Source organism: Cebus imitator, unplaced genomic scaffold, assembly GCF_001604975.1.
Source record: "Cebus imitator isolate Cc_AM_T3 unplaced genomic scaffold, Cebus_imitator-1.0 Scaffold261, whole genome shotgun sequence".
Taxonomy (NCBI): Eukaryota; Metazoa; Chordata; class Mammalia; order Primates; family Cebidae; genus Cebus; species Cebus imitator.
The window spans coordinates 6333992-6352792 of NW_016107576.1; the positions used below are offsets into that span (position 1 = coordinate 6333992).

Here is an 18801-nt window from a genome sequence, read left to right on the forward strand (position 1 = left end):
CTGGGTCGAGGATTTAGTGGCTTGGCCACGGGGCTCTGGCCCAGGCTTTCTTGTGAGACTGCAGTCACCTAAAGCCTCACCTGAGGCTGGAAGATCCATGTGAGGCTCAGGGGGAAAGCCACCTAATGCAGAAAAGTGACAGAGATACTCAGGAGACCCTCAGCAGCAAGTGCAGACGCCATACAAGTGAGACAGCCACGTGGCTAGTCAGACCTGCAGGAGGCCGGAGGTGCTCTGGGCCAGTGCCTTCCCCAAGCACACCAGGAAACCAGGGCCCAGGGGAGGAAGCGACACGCTCAGGACCACACGATGAGCCCCAGGTGACTGTCCCATAGTGAGTCACAGGGCATAGGGGTGCTGAGCGTTTTTCATTCTGCAATGCTATCTTTCCAATGGGGTGCCCTGCAGAAGCAACTCCTGACAGATACGGAAACCAGGTAGAGGCAGGGGAGAAAACCACAGTGGGGCTGGGGCGTCAGAATGGCTTCTCCTCCCAGCAAGGGGATGCATGAAGAACACTCACGAAGGAGAAGGGGCGGCCAGGGGCACACAAGTCAAAAAAACTAAGGTGACAGACGCAAGGCAGACCAACGAGCCGATTTTTAAAACCAAGATACAAAAACAAAACCCAGTAAATACAAAAGAAATATTGGCCCAAGAAACAAACGCTGGCTGTTTATTAGACTAAAGCACACACAGCTGTGCTCTGTAAATGGCAGTGAAATGTGCTGATAGCTCAGGCCAGCACTCATCGAGGAGCCAGCAGCGCTCACAGTGTGAACATTTTCTTGAGTGTCCCACATTCTGCGCTGGCAGAGGGCTGGGTTTGGTATCCTTGGCCTTGAACTGTGTCCAGCCCAAGAGGCACCAAACTTGGGGTCTTTGGGGAGGCAGCCAATGAAGAAAAGATTGCAGAACTGCTGAAGGGGTAGAAGCTCAGTTCCCGTCTTGCTGAGTATTCCCAGGGATCTGTTGAGGGCTGTGGAAGTGGCTGGGATTCGTTTTGGGATAATTGGGGGTGGAGGACGGAACCTGTCCAGGCCAGTTTAATTGGGAAAAGGACATAGGGGCAGTTTGGGGACCCTGTGAGCTGGATGCTCAGCCAGCCTCCCCAGGTGGAACTCCGCAGAGCAGCTGCTGTCTCCCTCCTCCCTTCTCTGTCGCCTCTCTTCTGTCGCTGCAGACTGGCCTTCTCTGCTCCCTCTCCAAGGCAGAAATGGCTGTCCCAGCCCTTCATTCCTCCCAGATCAAGCACAAGAAAGACTGACTAGGGATTGATTCCAGTCTCAAGTTCTCAAATGGGAGGATGTGATTGGCTCAGCCCAGCACAGGCAATGAGTAGTCTCCCTGGTTCCCCAAGGTCGTGTGACCTCGAGTGTTCCGGCTAGCTGTGCCCAGCAGAGATGCCTGCACCTCGGGCTCCCCAGGTCTCATCTCTGCATGGGCACTGTTCTCAGACAATGGGGTGCCTGTTCCACATACTTCTTATAAAGGGGCTGTCTCTGGTACTTGTCATTGATAAAACTTTTGAAGGCATTTGTTCTCCAGCTGAACCAAGGCAGCTTTCCTATCCCATGCTCTGTTTATGGAGTACTGAAAGGCACATTGAGGAGGTCGTTGCCGGACAGGAGAGGGAGACACCCTTGAAGCCACATGTTTAAGGATCTGGTCTGTAAGAACCCTGAGGCTCTCCTGCTGCGGACAGGGCTTTCAGCCCCTGTTTTTCCCGGGAGTTGGTTTCCCTCAATTCAAGTCTACTTAAAGAACATTAAAATAGAGTTGATATTTTGGAAGTCCTAGCCGGAGAATCACTTGAGCCTAGGAGTTTGAGAGCAGCCTAGACAACATAACAAGATCCCCATCTCTACAAAGAAAAAAAAAATAGCCAGGGATAGTGGTACATGGCTGTAATCCCAGCTACTCAGGAGGCTGAGGTGGGAGGATCACTGGGGCCTGGGAGGTCAAGGCTGCAGTGAGCTATGATTGCATCACTGCACTCCAGCTTGGACCATAGAGCCAGACCCTGTCTGTAAAGAAGAAAAAGAAAAAAACAAACAAAAAGCCTCTGCTGATCCCGGAGGAAGGGAAGCCGGGGAGCTTTGTCCTCCTTCACATCAGCGATATGTGTGAGAGCCATTGCCGGGGTGGCCGAGGAAGCTGCTATGCGTTCTGTTTGTAGGTTGCAGCCAGAGAGGGAGGGCCTCACACGCCAGGCTAGGAAAGTTGGATTCCGTTCTGTTGGCAGAAAACAGGTATGTTGAAAACACTATTTTAGGAGGGTGGATAACCCATGCAAGAGTGGAGCTCCGCCAGGCTCCCTCAAAGCTCGGATTCCGTGTTCCAACTGTGAGTGGGTTTCCCAGGGTGTATGTGCTTTAGGCATTTGTGGAGTCCCTGGAGGTGCCTGCTGCTGCTTCTGGCCTGTTTCCCTCTCCCAGGGATTGGAGTCCTTGCTGGGTGATGTGCCGTGAAGCGGCTGCACCTGGTGGTATGTGGGTGGTCTTGGCATTCCTTCAAGAGGCCGACCCTCATCCCATGAACTCTTTCCCCCAACAGACACCCTCACCCCAAACATGTCCCGTTTACCTTCTGCCACCCCCTTTCTCCCCTGGTTCAGGACTCCACGTGCTGGTCCTGGAAGCTGGTTTTGAGGCCCATTTCAGCACCATGCCTCACCTCCAGTCCCTGTGTTCACCTGGACTGCCTCCCCAGTGCTGGGGCTTCCAAATTCCATCCCTAAGGAATGTCAGAGTCCCTTTCATCCTGGGTGACAACTTCTGTCCCAGACATCTGTCTGGTGGAATCCTGCCTTCAAAGTGGGACTTTGTCTATGCTGGGTTAAAACACTCCAGAGCCTTCCCCCTATGGAGAGGGGCTTCCAACTGAGGTCAGAGGAGAAGCTTGACTCTGCAGGCCAGGCTCAGACACTGGGCCAAATTGAGGACTAGCTAAAATAGGGACGGGGCGGAAGCAGCTTCCCATCAGCCATGCCCACCGGAGTGCCATCTCAGTTTACCGTTGCCATGGCAACACCTGGGCGTTACCTCTCCTTTCTATGGCAATGACCTAAAAGTTATTACCTCTACCCTAGAAATTCTGCATAAGCCTCACTTAATCTGCATGTAATTAATTAAAAGTGGCTATAAATCTGACTGCGGAACTGCCTTGAGCTGCGGCTCTCAGCACACTGCCTGTGGGTAGCCCTGCTCTGCAGGGGACGTCACTGGGCTGTATCTCTCCAAGAGCAGTAACACGGCTGCTCCTATAAAGCTATTTTCTTCTGCCCTACCACTGGCTCATCCTTGAATTCTTTCCTGGGTGAAGCCCCACTTTGGGGCTCACCTGTCCCGCATCAAAACCCCCATCACTGTAGTCCAGCAGCCATCAGGGAATAGAAATAACAGCAAATACCACTTTTCCAGTTCTCATTACATGTTGGCAGGGAATTCAATGCTCAGTGAATCGTCAGATCAGCCTTAGTAGGTAGACATTCTTCTCATCCTCACTCTACAGAGGCATGGAGAAATGAACTCGCTTTCTGAGTTCCCAGAACTCCTGAAGGGCAGAGCCAGAATTCAGATGCAGATTTGTCAAACTGCAGGGCACTAAACTCATCATCACTCTGCTAGGTGAAGGATATTTGGGCTAGCACCTTGGAGGATGCCACAGTTAAAAGAAAAATTTGATTTCGATGTAGAGCTGTGCCCTATAATAAGGCCCTCGGTCTCTCACAGGGAACGGCGTTGTACACAGGTTACCCACGACTTTGTCTGTTCACAGCCCAGTTTTTCCAGCAAGGCTATGAGCTCCTTGCGTAAAGGTGGCAGGTCTTATTCATATTCCTGTCTCAAGAACCCGGCGCGGTGTCTGGAACTTAGTAAGTGTTAAGTACACCAGGCTGGGAACCCAAGCCAAGCCAAGCCCACTTTTCTGGAGCTGGTGGTGGAAAGCGGGAGCTGTCTGGGTATTGGGGTTGCTTGGCTGAGGATGTAAGCCTGGGGCAAGCCTTCCTGAGGGTGAAGTCAGCTGACAGCAGGCTGTAAATGGAGGGACGTAGATGCCCAGTGGCATCTTCCAGCACCTGGACCTAGCTTGCCTGAAGCTTGGATCTGCCTCTTCTTATTTGCAGAAGGCAATATTTTCCTATGGCTGAGCCGTTTGAGTTGGGCTTCTGTGATTGCCACCTGAGTAACTGGGGGATCTGGAGTATCTGCTTTGATCGAATGGAAACTCAGTGGAATCATGAAGAAGCCAGCCCTGTCTCCCATCCCCGTTCCCAGGATCCAGCTCTGAGCCCTTCTGCCTCCTTTTTATTTATTTTATTATTATTATTTTTTGTGATGAAGTCTCACTCTGTCACCCAGGCTGGAGTGCAGCGGCGCAATCTGGGCTCACTGCAACCTCCGCCTCCCAGGTTCAAGCCATTCTCCCGCTTCAGCCTCCCAAGTAACTGGCCCAGCACTTTGAGAGGCCGAAGTGGGCAGATCATTTTTCTGACTATAGGATCAGAAAAACCAGTCCAAGCCCAAACCCGGCCAGAGAGGAAACCCTGAGGCTGGACTTGGCAGTAATCAGCATCGTGCTAAAAGGGCTCATTCATCTCTGCTTTGTCATGGGCACAGCGGTCCTGGGACCACAGTCGCTGTGAAAGATGGATCCGGAACTGTCATTAAATTACATACGTGTCCACTGTGCCTGGTTATTAGGTCTTTGTAAAATCAATTCTTTATGGCCTTTTAATCAAGAGCAGATAAACAAGGAGAAGGAGCTTGGGGACAGTCTCAAAGAAAAGTCCAAATCCTGTTCCTGGAGGAGGCTGTCGATATTCCCGAAGATTCCAGGAGGCAGGGAGTGCCGGGTCACAGAGGGCGACGGCCTGGCTGTCACAGGGGCAGGGGAGGAGCGTGTGAAGGAAGGGGAGGAAGAAAACTGAGCGGGAAGGGTGCTGCAGTGATGTGGTGAGGGCGGCGGTTGGCGGGTGGTAAGTGCTAAGTGATTCTAAGTGAAAACGAGTGTGCAAATCCTGATACTTCCCACCGTTGTACTTAAGACCATTAGTGCTCTCGAGCAGGCACTGGTGGCCTCGTTGCTGGCGAGGAGCCCCTGGCCTGAGGTCAAAAGGACTCCCGCCTCTAAAAGTCAATGGTGAGACTGCTTTTTGGTTCTCATTGGCAGGTGCTGGTCTGTGCTGACGTTTGCCTGGGCTTGAAGTGAAATGAGGAAAACAGACTTGAATTATTTTTTGTACAGCTATGCTTATTCAGTTAAAGTTTTTCCTAAGTTCTGAGATGATACCTTTTTCACTCCTTTGGTCCTACATTGCCCTTTCCATTGTGAGATGATGGTGATGGTCAATGGTCGTTGACCTGGCAAAATAATACGCTTTCAAGGGTGTGTCCACCACGGTAGCCTTCTGAAGTACTGGCATCCTTGTTCCTTTCTTCATAGGACCCAGTTCTGATCCGATCTCCCATAGGGCTCCCACGCAGGCTGGCCCCGGCCTGCTTCTCTCCCCTGTGGAATGGGACACCCCTCAGGTGTTTGGTGACAAAAGCAGCTTCCCTGGAGACATCCTAGCTGGGCGGGATTTATGGATGCTCACAATACCCATCCTTAACCCTGAAGTCATGAGCAGAGCAAGAACAGAGTCCCCAGCCTCACAAATGGAGAAGTAAAGCTCAGAGAGGTTCAGCCACAAACCCAGAGTCTCACATGGCCAGAGGGAGGATGGGAGCCAGAGTGCCTCAGCTCTGCAGCACCCAGGGGAGGGTGTCCTGTGACCCAGAGCAAAGACCAGCTGGGGACAGTGGCTCACGCTGTAATTCCGGCAATCTGGGAGGCTGAGGTGAAAAGATCGCTTGAGGCCGGGAGTTCAATACCAGCCTGGGCAACACAGCAAGAACCCCCATCTCTAAAAAAGTTACAACATGAGCCAGGCGTGGGGGCATTTGCCTCTAGTCCTGGCTACTCAGGAGGCTGAGGAGAAAGGATTGGTTGAGTCCAGGAGTTGGAGGCTGCAGTGAACTATGATTGCATCACTGCACTCCAACCTCGGTGACAGAATAAGACCCCAACTCAAAAATACAATAAAATAAAAATTTAAAAAGCGAAGGCTCTGCGGTCCAGCCCCCAGTGTTGGGTTCTGCCTGTTCCGCTTGTTTATGTGTGGTCCTGGCTGAGGCCCTTCCTGTGCAGACGGATTTCCTCTACTGGCACGTGAGATAATGATGACACTAATGTGTGCAGCACAGGGAACACTGGCATAGCACATGCTCTTTGTTTTGAGATGGAGTCTCGCTCTGTCACCCTGGCTGGAGTGCAGTGGTATGATCTCAGCTCACCGCAACCTCCACCTCCCGGTTCAAGCAATTCTTTTGCCTCTGATTCCCGAGTAGCTGGGATTACAGGCACCCACCACAGGCTAATTTTTGTATTTTTAGTAGAAATGGGGTTTTACCCTGTTGGCTAGGCTGGTATCAAACTCCTGATGTCAGGTGATCTGTCTGCCTCAGCCTCCCAAAGTGCTGGGATTACAGGTGTGAGCCACAGCGCCTGGCCCAGCACATGCTGTTAATAAGACTAGTTCCTTTCCAATCTCCTCAGCATAGACAGTGACACAGGAGGGGTGGTGATCATTTGTGCTGTTTCCAAATGTGCCCGGCTTCCTGCTCCCTGAGCACGGGGTGAGCTGCACTCTCAGCCGCTCTAGGTGGGTGGCTGGGTAGGGCCATGTGGGATGAGTTGAGGGCATCCTGGAGGATGAGTGGTGGAGGAAGTGATGTGTGTCACCTCTGGGTGGCACCTCACAGACGGTGCCTGCTGTGCCCCCTGCTGCCTTGCTCATCGTGGAATCAAACATGGAGACAGAGCTTCCCCAGTCTGAGCCCCTGAGGGTGACGAGGACCACAGTCCTCCCGGCTCACCCATGAGGGACACTCAGTAAAAGAGGGACGCCCTTCATTGTGCTAAGCCCTGGAGATGCTGGGGATATTTGTCAATGCTGCTTGACCCAGCTTATACTGACTGATGAAGAAAATAAAGCCACAGGTGAAGGGATGGTTATCAGCGCCTTGGGTTCTCGTAATCTCCAGGATAGGAATCAAGACGGATCGCTGGACCTTGAGCTAAGGGAAAGAGAACGCTTTATCCAGCTTGTGCCCAAGGGAAGCCTGCACTGCAAAAGGGCAAAGGTGGGCTGCTCTGGAAGGTAGCACGTGGGTTCTTTCTTTAGGGAAGGGTTTTGTCAGGGCATGGATAGGAGGGATTTCTCCAGTACTTGTGCGTCAGTTCTATATCCTTCTTCATACATCACATGTAACGTTAATCTCCACCCTGGGTGTGATTTTAGCATGAAAAGGAAGAAAAGGTCACTATAAGGTGAGTCTAAGTCCGACCGTACATGGGGTCAGAGGAAGTCCCTAAGCCCTAAGGCGGGAGCTCATAGCTCACTGCTTCCTGGGTCTTTTTGCTGCTTGGCTAGAAGTTAGGTGAACCACAGCACGAATAAGGGACCTTTGTCTTTTTCTCCAAACCATATGAAAACAGGAAACCAGCCTGCCAGCCTGTCTCAGTTCCATGGGGACCTGAGGGAGGGGTGAGACCGTGCACAGGAAAAGTCAGTTTTTGCTGAGATGTGTCTTCTCCCATCTCCTCCATTCTGAAATGCCTCTGCTTCCTTGGGGGACCTGCCAAGGACCCTCGAAGCCACCGCAGCAGCCAGGCTGGAAGCTGAGGAAGCTGACTGGTCATGAGCTTAGCAAACAGTGAGGCGCGCTTGGTGTGAGGCTCGGTGTGTTGACTCCGTTTCCCGTGGAGCAACCCCACGGTCCCCGAACGGCGGCTGCGGGGGCTCCACATGTGGCTGGGAATGATAGGGGTGACTTTCTCTGCAGCTTGAAGTACCAGGGGCCAACTCCCTCCCTGGAGTTCCATGCCGCTGGGAACCAGTAAACCACACAAGTAGCCATTAGCGAAAAGTGCTGTTATTAAGACAATAAAACTAGATGACGGGCCAGAGAGAGGTGTGGCTGGGGAGGGCAGCTACAGATGGATGTCCTGGGAAGGTCTCTGAGGAGGTGACTTGCAGGGTGAGAAGGAACCAGCCAAGGAGAAAAGCAGGCGAGGCAGGAGAGTTGGGTTTGTGTTGCACTGAGCTGCTGTGATAGACGTTGAGTATTCGCCGTGTGCCAGCCTCTGTGCTAGGGAAACAGTCATGAACAGGTGACAGAGATGTGGCCTCAAGGGGTCCACAGATCAGGGGATGCAGAGACATAGACCCAGCCATGGGTGACCATCCTGGCTGAGCCGCCAGCCCTGCCTCCTGTGGCTAATCCTTGCAGAGCCTCAGCAAGGCGCACCACACCAGGTTGTCCCCATTGTATAGAAAAGAGAACCGGGGGCCAGAGGGTTGGGTAACCACCCAGGGACTGTGAATACTGGAAGGAGTGGCACCTTGCCAGCAGTGAGCCATTCCTGGGGCCGAGGGATGGGCTGGAGGCAGGAGGGGATGGGAGCAACCCCACAGCTGCCATTATACAACATTTAGATACAAAATGGACAATACACCAAAGCAGAGCTTCTTGGAAATCCTAACTCCAAAGGGTTAGGGAAGGCTTGGAGGCTGGCTCCTTTGGCACATTTGCAAGCGAGCTGTGTTTAGGTTCCCTTGGTGTGGGTGGATGCCCTTTCCTGCATTCCCAATCATTTGCTCAGCTCCAATGCCAGAGCACCAAAGCCTGCAGAAAGGAACTACACCTCACACCCTAAAAGCACCAAGAGGACCTCTGTGAGACTGAGGTCGCCTGTAAACAGTTTCATTTATTTACCCCAGAATGACCAGTGTGCCGGTTCTCAACGGCACCTGACAATTAACCATGAAGCCGTGCACCGAGACCCAGACTTTCTGGAGACTTCCGTGAAAAGTCCATTGTGGGGAGGAAAAACGTGACGGCAGGAGGGGAGGGCTTGCATCTTTCTGGGCATGTGGGGTTGAACGTCCCGAAGACCGCTTTCTGCTGTGGTTTGTTTACCATCTACAGCTGGCGGTGCTGGTGTGAGCAGGGCCATTTGAGCATCAAGTGTGATGATGAAGGCCCTGCCCTGATGGCTACAGAGAACGTCCAGGCCAGGATAAATGTCACCATGGTTCCCACAGTGGCCCACGTCCCACTTCCATCAGCCTCCGCCTTGCCTTGACCCTCTTCCATGCACCATGACACAGGGGACCTTGGACACATTTGCTAGGTTTGCCCACAGTGAGGAGTCAGAATGAGATCCAAGCAACGGTGCCCTGTCTCCAAAGGGGAGTTCACAGCGCTGCAGAAGGAGGGTGCAGTGTTGGAGGGGAATAAGAGGATCCCAAAGCAAAGCGTGGCCTCCCAAAGTGCTGTGATTATAGGCGTGAGTCGCCGCCCCCAGCAAGAAAGAAAGTTCTTGGTCCCCTGAGGAAAGAGTCCTGAATGGGCCTCAAGTGGGACTGGATGGAAAGAAGGAGGCCACTGTGATTAAAAAGAGGGGGCCCAGGTCAGCTAGAGTACCCACAGCATTGCCCGTGAAATGGTAATTATACTCGGAGCAAAGGGCCGTTTGGAAGAGTGACATCATAAAACTCCCCAACTGGTCGGTATAATTTCCCCCGGCACCCAGCATGCATGAGTAACACATGCAGTCAAACAGAAGAGTAATCAGATGAAATATTCCTTTAATAATAGGTTTGCCAGATCAAATATTAAAAATAGGAGTCGGAGAGAGGGAGCAGCCATCTCCCCAGTATCTGTTCCATAAATATTGCTTCATTAAGCTGTCTGTGTCGGTTCAAAGAGATGGATTTGGAAACATGGCCAAGGTTCCAGACTGCTTGTCGCGATGAGACGGAAGACTCCAGGCTGCCAGCGTCACCTCGCTTCCCCACGCTGCGCTTGCCACCACAGCACGGGGCCATCAGTTAACAGCCGGAGCTGGCCCGACATCTGCCCAAAGGACGTGTGTTTATTTATTTGGAGTCAAGCCTCTTCCATCGGTGCACCAGTGGCTTCCATCCCAGCCAAACGGCGGGGAATTAATAATGATGGCATTTGACTTTCTCAAGACCTTTCCTTGGCAAAGTTTGCATCCATCTTGCTGGCATCTCTCTGAGGTCGGAGGTAGGATGGAGATGGAGGAGGCTCTGTTGGTAACCCAGGTCCATGTTCTGTAAGGAAGCAGCTCAGGGTGAAAGCCGGGTCCCTGAGGAGCCTGGGCTTTGACAGAGTGCTGTATGCAGGGATTGGGGGGGATCCTTGGTGAGGGTAAGCAAAGGATTTGGAGGATTGAGCTGTACCTCAATTTTAGGTCACAAATATTTGTTGTTGGGTCCAAGCTCCATGCTAACGGGTCAGAAGAATAATTACTTAAGAATCAGTTGTTAGGAATAATCCATTTAATATAAATGAGATGTGGTCCGGTATGGTGGCTCACACCTGCAATTCCAGCACTTTGGGAGGCCAAGGCAGGAGGATCCCTTGAGCCCAGGAGTTCGAAACCAGCCTGGGGAACGTGGTAAGACCATGTCTCTAAAAAAAAAATTAAAAATTACCCAGGAGTGGTGGCACACACCTGTAGTCCCAGCTACTCAGGAGGCCGGGGTGGGAGGATCACTTAAGCCCAGGAGGTGAAGGCTGCAGTGAGCTATGATCACACAACTGCACTCAAGCCTGGGTGACACAGGTGGACCCTGTCTTAAAAAAAATAAAAATAATTAGTGCCATGCATTGTCTTGACTCAGGCTATCTATGCCTGTCAATAACTGCAGGAATGTTTGGATTTTGTGTTCAGGATCCAGGATTAGTTAACTCTCAAAGATACTGATGCAGGGTCTAACTAATTGATCAGTGATGAGCCTTCATGGTCCTATGTATAAAGAACCTTGATTCCTAAGTTTATGAAATCTTTCCTCTCAACTTCACATCTGTCCTTTGCTAAAACATTGTTTTTGGGAAACAGAACTCAGAAAAAAAATTAAAGGGTTGAATTTGGTTAAATCTTATTTGATCTTCAAAGGCCGAAGAGATGTTTTGACTGAATGTTAGGCATTTTAAAAATGAAATATTGTATAAATATATATTAAATGCATCCTATGTGCTAGGCTCTGTGATAGGTGTTTTAGCAACTTCTGATGACTTCTAAGATGAATCTGACCTGGACCTTCTCCAAATGCTTCACCCTGGTAGGGTGTGGGGGGGTCACTGTCATGGGTGTCCCCTAAGCTTTGCATCTTCCCTCTGTCTGTAACTTGAGGCCAGTGGACACCATGCTTCTTATCTGCTTATGTTTATCCTGAAACACTTTCCACATCCACACTCTGCTTCCCCACCCACCTCCCCTTCTAACTCTAGGACCCCAGGACTAGGAGAGGCCAGACAGGAACAGACATAAGTCAAATAACACTGCCGGAAGACTAGACACCCTCCCTCCACCTCCATGTACACTTTCCACCCAGGACCACCCAGGTGCCCCTGGTCAGCTTGTCACAGGGCTTCACACTGCACCATTATGTGGCCATCCTCTATGTATTGAAACTTTGAGGGATTTGCCTATGGAAGCCTTTGGAGGATGCTTAGCAGGCCCTATGGCCCCAGGTGGGAGTTCTTCACGCCAGGCACAAGCAACATGCTCCTCTCCTCCCACTGCACCCAGTGAGCACCTGTACTTCCCACCTGTACTTCACTTAGAAGGGCTTGTGTGGACTGGGTGCAATGGCTTACGCCTATAATCCCAGCACTTTGGGAGGCTGAGGCAGGCAGATCACTTGAGGTCAGGAGTTCGAGACCAGCCTGGCCAACATGGTGAAACCCCGTCTCTACTAAAAATACAAAATGTAGCCGGGTGTGGTAGCGCACACCTGTAATCCCAGCTACTCGGGAGGCTGAGACAGGAGAATCGCTTGAACCTGGGAGGCGGAGGTTGCAGTGAGCCGAGAAAGTGCCACTGCCCTCCAGCCTGGGCAACAGAGCAAGACTCCGTCACACAAAAAATAAAAATGTAAAAGAAGGGCTTTTCTGATGGTCCTGCCCATCTGCCCATGCATTGTCCCCTGTGGCAGACGATGCTGTCGCGTGCCCCCCTCTTAGATCCCTTTTGTCCCACACCATGCACACACACAAACACACACACCCGGTTCCTGCTGCACGTGCCAAGACGCCGCCGAGGCCTTTTCTCTGGCCGCAGGAACCTGCTTTGCTACCTGCATGCAAGGCTGGCTGGAACTGTCCCGAAGTCAGCACCTCCAGGAGCAGCCCTCAGCCAATGCCAGCAAGAGTGCGTGGATAAATGCCCCAGCTCCTCTGTCCCTTGCGTGCAGCCATTGTGAGGCGTGGTCCCTGGCAAGATTGTGCTCTGGCTGCCCACGGCAGTAACCTTCTCACTAATGCATGCTCTGCGGACTTTCTGCTCCTCCCTGTCTCACCCTCCACCCAATCATCTGTGGGTCCTGGGATCATCTCCTAACACACATCTTGCTAGGAATCCCTTGTATCAGTCTCTTTCTCTGCAGAGCCCAGCTGAAGTCACTGGTCCTGTGAATTCATTGGGCACTGAGTCCTGCCAAGGACCCTCATTAATGCTGAACACGCCATGCTTAGATTATGCAATGTGCGCTGATCACCAGTGCTCAGATACGAAGTCATTCCTCAGGGCTCGTTTGTGACATCTGCTTCTCCAGGAAGCCCTCCTGCACATTTGAGTGGATTCCACTGGCCTTCCCTCTGCCTCTTCATGGCGCATGGCTTGTGGCCCCAGAGTTGGTGCTGTTTTCTCTGTTTGGTGCTGGAGTTGGTTATATACACCTTGGCCTCCCCACCACCCCAAGTCCCAGGACTGTGCGTTCTTTGGCACTGGGTCTGTGTTTGCAACTTAGGATTAGAGATTTCTCACTCAGAAGCCCGGAGGGTCCAGTCAAATAACAAATACCAAGTCCTGTGGGCCAGGAGTTTATTGCAGGGGAGCATGGGGCCTGGGATGAATCTGGAGGATAAACTATACCTATGTTTCTATTGAAAATAAAGAAAAAACCACGCCTGTGGGGCTGGATGCTGAATTGGATGAAGCCACATTTCACGATTCTCGAGGGCAGAAGTTCTGTCTTTGTCATCATAGCCTGACAGCCCTGACGCCTGGAAGCCGCTGCACAGAGAGGGTGTGTCGTGGGAGTTTTATCAGAATGATGGAGAGAGTGAAAGGTCTGGGGCGAGGAATGAGGCTGGATGGAGAGACAGCCCATCCCTGAACTCGGGCACCAGTGTTGAAGAATAGCCTGGCTGCAGGTGGGCAAGGCACCCCAGGAGAGGGGTCCTTGTTACCTACACTCTGGCCACCTCCTTCTTTCTCCTAGGTCTTCCCCAGTCAGCACACATACTGGGAGCTCCAGCCACTTGGGTTTTACTGTTGCCCTTACACCTCAGCAGGTACGGGGGGTGCAGGTGTTGGTATCCGGGGGATTTCTGGGTACACCCTCCTGGCTGGTCCAAGGCCTGTTTCTGGGATGCTCTGATTTCTGTGGGTCCTGGGGGAGCTCACAAAGGCCATTCCCAGGCCATATGGAAGCCCATCACGAGTTCAGTAGGGGTGAAGTGTGCGGCGGGGGGCATTTCCCAAACGCTTCAGGGCTGTGGTTACGAGGATGGATCCCTGTGCCATGCAGGGGTGAAGAGTTCGTCCAAGAAAGGCAGTGAGGAACCGCTTTACCCAAGAAGTGTCTCCACCTTGCAGAGGACCCAGGGAGATCCAGGGCTTGCTGCTCTGGGCCAGTTCATTAGACACACCGGCCCTCCCTGTTTGCAGGCAGGACAAGGGACGGCTCGGCACTCTGTGGGGTCTGGACAGAGACTAAGTCAGTGTGGTCTAGTCTCTCATCTTTGGAGTCCCCTGGGAAACCCCTGTCCTGGTGATATCCTGTCAGGTTTGCACAGTCTAGCATCAGGGTCCTGCCTCCCAATTATAGGGTCTACAGGTTGAGGGGAAGTGGACTGCCAGGTGGGCAATGCTGCCCTTGCGTGTGGTTGAATAGGAAAGCTGCTCCCAAGGCCCAAAACGGGAAGGAGGCCCCAGGGCAAGTGCCTGCTGCTTGTACTCATGAAAGGAAGCTCCCCCTTCTGTTACTGGCTGGGAAGTCATGACTGTGACTTTTCGCACTGAGCGAAACAGAGCCACGAAAGAATGAAGCAACGAAAGCACAGATTGATTAAAGCAAAAGTACCCTCTGCAGAGTGGGAGCGGGCTGGAGCAAGCGACTCAAAAGCCCTGATTGCAATGTTCTTTAGGGTTTTTACGAAGCTAAAAGAATTTGGTAACACCCCTAGATACCCTTTAGAGGCCTCCAGTTGGTTACACTCTATGCAAATTAAGGATGGCCTGTGACCAATCAGAGGTATTTCCTGTTTGTGATGTAGGGGAAAGGGGGTTTTGTAGAGGGTGGGGTCTCTGATCAGTTGTCACTTGGGCATGGAGAGGTGGGGTGTTTCTTTTTGTTCAATTCCGAGAAGGCAGCATCAGGTTGGCTTTAGGCTTGCTGTCTCCAGGTCCTATTCTCCTGTCTCAGTGCTGGAGCAGGGAGTACCAATCGTGGGGAATTGACAGGTCCAAGGACGCAACTCTCCAGCCCAGTGCCGGGCGACACCAAGCTTCATGAAGGGACAGGCACTGTCTGGGGGCCCGTCGCCTTGACCTCTGCAATCAGAGAGAGGTTGCCCACCTGCTAGCTACCTAAAGGACAGTCTCCCTTCCCCTGCTGCTGGCTCTATGGGACCATCGTGTCCGCGCTCCGTGAGCCATGGTCCCTCCCATCTTGGGGGTGTGTTCTACATGAAGGGACAACATGTATAATTGTACAGCGTGCATAGAGAATTCGTCACACAGACCTATCCATTAAGTCTAAACCATTCCTAAAAGCGTTCAGGATAATAAATCATCATTTGGTATTAAATGAAGAGGCAGCCTCTTTCTTAGAATGGCTGTTCCGTCGTAATCATGATAAATGGAAAATCCCAGACAGGTGAATGTTAATAGGCATCCAAGTGCACTCAGATTAATTAGATTACATTTTTTAAAAACTTTCCTCTTTTGCTCCATAAATCTAAATGGTGGCCTCTAAAAGATAATAACCATCCACACACTAAAATGCATTATGATGTCATAAAAGATTATTGATGCACATATGCAGTTAGACGTTATGTTGGATGTGGCAGAATGGCGTAAAACATGGCCGCAGCTGTTGTGAAGCGCGTGTTTGCTGACAGTGGTTAGTGGGACTCCCTGGTCAAAGTGGGCGAGGCGAGTGGATGGGAGAAGCTGAGTGCATTATTTCCACTTCCTAGTGGATCTCAGGTTAACAATATTTCCCTCCTGGCTCTTTGAAAGGCAGGGGGGTTTGATTAGAGACACACCAGCCACATCTGGCTCTGAAAGAGAGATACAGAATGCTGTTTTTTAATTTAATTTAATTTATTTATTTGGAGATGGAGTCCCGCTCTGTTGCCCAGACTGGAGTGCAGTGGCACTGTCTCAGCTCACTGCAACCTCCATCCCCTGGGTTCAAGTGATTCCCCTGCCTTAGCCTCCCGAGTAGCTGGGACTACAGGCATGTGCCACCACGTCTGGCTAATTTTTGTGTTTTTAGCAGAGATGGGGTTTCACCGTGTTGGTCAGTCTGATCTCAAACTCCTAACCTCAGGTAATCCATTTGCTTTGGCCTCCCAAAGTGCTGGGATTACAGGTGTGAGCCAACACGGCCCTACCCAGAATGTGTTTGACAGCCAAAAACAGAACCATGGGGTGGGGAAGAGCAGTATCCTCAGATAAGTCTTGGATTGAGGAGACATCAAGGTCCCCTTCAAGTCCTGCCTTCCTTTCCTGCCTCGGACCCTGAGTTTCTTATAATTTCCTTTTTATTCACTTCTATATTGAATTATGGATACATAATAGCTGCACCTGTTTATGGGGGTACAGGTGATATTTCAATACAAGCATACGATGTGTCGTGATCAGATAGGAACACCTGGGGTATCCATCGCCTCAAGCATCGATCACTTCTTTCTGTTAGGGACACTCCAATTTTATTCTTTCAGTTATTTTGAAATATACAATAAATTGATTTCTATGGTGAGAAAAGAAACGTTCTGCCATGGGGACACATACATCGCCTTTATGGAAATTTTAACATTTGGAAAGAGCTAAAAGGCAGACAAAGATCCCGAGGAAGGAGAAGAGGCATTGAGAGCTGTTAATCACACTCAGAGCCCATGAGGGTCACCAGCGTAAGAACCCTGTGCTGGGTCAGTGGCATCTCAGCTGGTCTCAAACCCCCTTGAGACACGCACTGCTGCCTGCTTGGATATGGTAGGAAAAGGAGGTTCAGCAAGAGAAAGTCATTGGCCAGATTTAGCAAATTCAAATCAGAGGACTCACTTAACTTTGGATTTTAGATGAACAATGGATAAGTTTTTAGTATGAGTATGCGCTATATGTGCAAAATTATTTGTTGTGTATCTGAAATTCAGATTTAGCTGGGTGCTTGTGTTTGACCTGGTAACTCTGGCCCACGGGCAAAGCCACATAGCTGTTCAGTGGCAGCATCAGGACTTAAATCCGCGCTGGTCTGGTCCTTTCTGTGGTTTTGCCCTAAATTTCCTGCTAACTGGTCATCAAACTACATATCGATGTTACTGTCTCTCATTAAGTTGGGGCTGTGGTAGCGGCCATGCCAGCTTGACGTTCTTGTTGGCTGAGCACATCGTGGGGGTGAAACAATGTCTCTGCTCTCAACGTGGCGTAGGACTGTCAAACGCGACACTGCGCTGCCTTCTGGGGCTCTGACGGAGAAGTCACCTGCATGCTGCCACTGCCTGAGACACAGCACATCCTGCGGCTGGGGACAGTAAGAAGGAGTTGCTGTGATGTGGCCCAGGGCGTGCAGGGGCCACCGTGTTCCCCTGGTCCCTGTCAGTGTCAGATCAGTGGAATCCATGATCAGTGAAATTACCTTGTTTGGGGCCACTCTGTTATTCTTTTTGAGATGAAGCCTTGCTCTGTCGCCCAGGCTGGGTGCAGTGATGTCAGCTCACTGCAACCTTCAACCTACCAGGTTCAAGCGATTCTCCTGCCTCAGCCTCCTGAGTAATAGCTGGGATTATAGGCACAAGCTACCATGCTCAGCTAATTTTTGTATTTTTAGTAGAGATGGGGTTTTACCATGTTGACCAGGCTGGCCTCCAACTCTTGACCTCAAGCGATCCTTCCTCCTCGGCCTCCCAAAATGCTGAGATTATAGGCGTGAACCACTGTGCCCGACCCAGCCACCCTGTTCTTAGTCCCTTCCCACTCACCAGCGTGCGTGTTCTTCCTCCAGGATACACCTATTCTTCCTCTGCTATCTTTGCTTTCTAACTTATCCAAACACCGCCAAATAAACCGTGTGTATCAGCTTTGAGACCAAACAATATTTGTTTCTCCTTGCCCCCGCCGTCCCCGCTTTCGGATTTGATACCATCTGCAAAGGACAAAATTCATCCTAGAAGGATCTTTAGAGTTCCTCCTGCATTCTCTCTGATCTGTGGCTCCTTGCAGCTCAGGGAATTATACCCCACTGTTCACATTTTCAACCAGTGAGGCAGGAATTTTCCTCAGAAAGCCTTGCTCAGTCAGGGACTGTGCATATTTAAAGACTGTAATTAAGGGACTGTCAGTCAGAATTCCCATTACAAGTGCTAGCTTTGAAGTTTCTGACTTGGACTTCTCAGCTCACAACACGTTTGGAAATGTGACATTTGGATGCATGGTTCAGAAAGATTCTGCAAAAAAGAGGGGGCTTCATTTTAGAACAGTAAACAGGGGTGATCTCAAACTTAGCTGACATGCAGGCAATGAAGAGAGCAGGACCCACTGTGGATTAAAGCAGAAAGGGCAGGCTGGAGACGTATCCCAGTTAGTGTAGCTACCTCTTGGGAGAAACGAGGTGGGTCCACGGAGGCAAGGCACACCCCACACACCCCAACAATAACTTTTTTCTGGTTTCTTTCACTCAACTACCATTTGCTTATCTTCCACTTGATCTTAGGCAAAAGGCCAAGAGGAGACCATTTGTCTTTAATTTGAGAAATTGCAAAGGCACAGAAAAACACATAGAATATGACTCCATTTATTCAATAAAGCCTTATTGAGAAAAAAATACAGATTCCCACTTAATTCTATTAAGCACTGTGTTGCATAATTTCTACAATTCTGCGGTATTGATTGTAAATTTAGTTCTTATCATCTAATTATCCTAGAATGACATGCACTTACTTTTACATGTGATGTTTACCTGGAAAAGAGTTCATAGAAACTGCCAGTAAGGGAGGAGACCCTGAATCACACTTAAGCATCTAAGACCATCCGCCCTCCTTGACTTCCACACTGCATTTCAATGGGAGAAGTAAAGGCTGGCAGGCCGGGCTCCACCTTAATCACTCTCCTATAGATAGTGCAGGCACGGTGTGGAGGAATCTTTCCGGAAGGAAGTTATTGTTTTTACTTAAACAAGACCAAACCCAGCCTAAGTCACTATACCCCATGCCTACCCCACGGGCCCAAGGCCCTTTCACATGTAAATTCTGGAGTTGTAAGCCCAAGACCCTTTCACCTGTAATGTCTTTTCTTTTCTCTTTTTTTTTTTTGACGGAGTTTTGCTCTTGTTACCCAGGCTGGAGTGCAATGGCATGATCTCGGCTCACCGCAACCTCCGCCTCCTGGGTTCAGGCAATTCTCCTGCCTCAGCCTCCTGAGTAGCTGGGA

The 18801-nt window shown here is 50.8% G+C and overlaps 1 long non-coding RNA gene across 2 annotated transcripts in view; it reads left to right on the forward strand.

Annotated features, from left to right (window-relative positions):
* LOC119467135 overlaps positions 1–18801 on the forward strand; it is a 145229-nt gene that overhangs the window by 124349 nt on the left and 2079 nt on the right. The window lies entirely within an intron of this gene.